At 40.0% G+C, this 1,094-nt stretch overlaps 1 protein-coding gene across 1 annotated transcript in view; it reads left to right on the top strand.

The window, feature by feature from the left end:
- LOC103357317 (calcium/calmodulin-dependent protein kinase type II subunit beta) overlaps positions 1-644 on the top strand; it is a 67,613-nt gene extending 66,969 nt beyond the window's left edge. Inside the window, exon 21 of the mRNA XM_008281826.1 lies at positions 609-644. The gene's annotated coding sequence lies outside the window, so the exon portion shown is untranslated. The remainder of the gene's footprint in view (positions 1-608) is intronic.
- The last annotated feature ends 450 nt before the right edge of the window (positions 645-1,094 follow it).

Below are 1,094 nucleotides of genomic sequence, written 5' to 3'. Positions count from 1 at the left end.
TCACCTTTCTATACCCAAATCTGAGCCACTGGGCTTCTCTGAAAAGTCAGAAATTAACCAAGCATGACATTCAACCACTACAACTAACTTTTCTCCTCAGGAATGCAAGTAAATAACTATAATTAGACATCTTAATCTAGAAATAATAATGTGCTTTGCTATTTTTTCTGTAAAACAGTAAATTTGAAAATTCATGGATATCAATAACAATTGTACTTTAGCGTTAAAAATATCATTTTGGTTAAAGAGCTTCTACATACTGGTGTATTAACCATTACAGAAACATAAGAAATGTTTTTAGTAATTACCAATGCTGTTAATTTAGGGCAGCTGTAGCATAACCCTCTCAGTGGGTGGTAGTCCAATACATTTTTTAAGCACTGTATATGGGGCTGATTTTATTCACTTTCATGTACTTGAGGTGTGTATTATCTAGTCAAAGGATATCAGCTTGGGACTTGGTATCAGCAGATGCTAAATATTAAATGACTGAGATCGGATCAGTGTCAAAAAAACTTCATCAGGTCATCCCTAGCAAGAGCTGAATAAGTGACTATAACACCTGATGAGCTTACCATCTTAGGTTAACTTTAGTTTTTTCTTTGCAGCTATTTGGACGAGCATAAAAGGAACGAGTGGATAACCCAAGGGACAGAACTGGCGCTGAGAGAGAGGTGCAGGTGGATGGAGGGTGGCTTAAAGGATTCTGGGATGGTGGTCGTCCTGCCTCACTCTGAACACTCACCTTGCTCTTCTCTCTCTGACTACCATCGCCAAGCCCTCACTACAGCAGAGGGAAGATCCGCTACAACAGCAAAACTCTTTTAGCCTGTGTCTCGTATGTGACTGCTGCAGTACACCTGGACACACCTGTCCTTAATCCTGTGCTGCACAGCCTCCAGTGTGGCACCTCCCTGTTGAAGATTCACCCTTTTACTTCTCCTCAAGCATAAAGTTATTGTTCCTGACTTCTAGTATTATGATGGCTGCAGTTTATCGTTGTGCTCTTTAAACTGTACAGTATGTTTATCAGCCCTTTCATCGTCTTCTTTTTTATGACGAGCATGAGCTGTATTACTACCCGTGACTGTTTT

The sequence above is a fragment of the Stegastes partitus genome, unplaced genomic scaffold (genome assembly GCF_000690725.1).
Source record: "Stegastes partitus isolate 25-593 unplaced genomic scaffold, Stegastes_partitus-1.0.2 Scaffold246, whole genome shotgun sequence".
Classification (NCBI taxonomy): domain Eukaryota; kingdom Metazoa; phylum Chordata; class Actinopteri; family Pomacentridae; genus Stegastes; species Stegastes partitus.
This window is presented reverse-complemented; position numbering and strand designations above follow the sequence as displayed.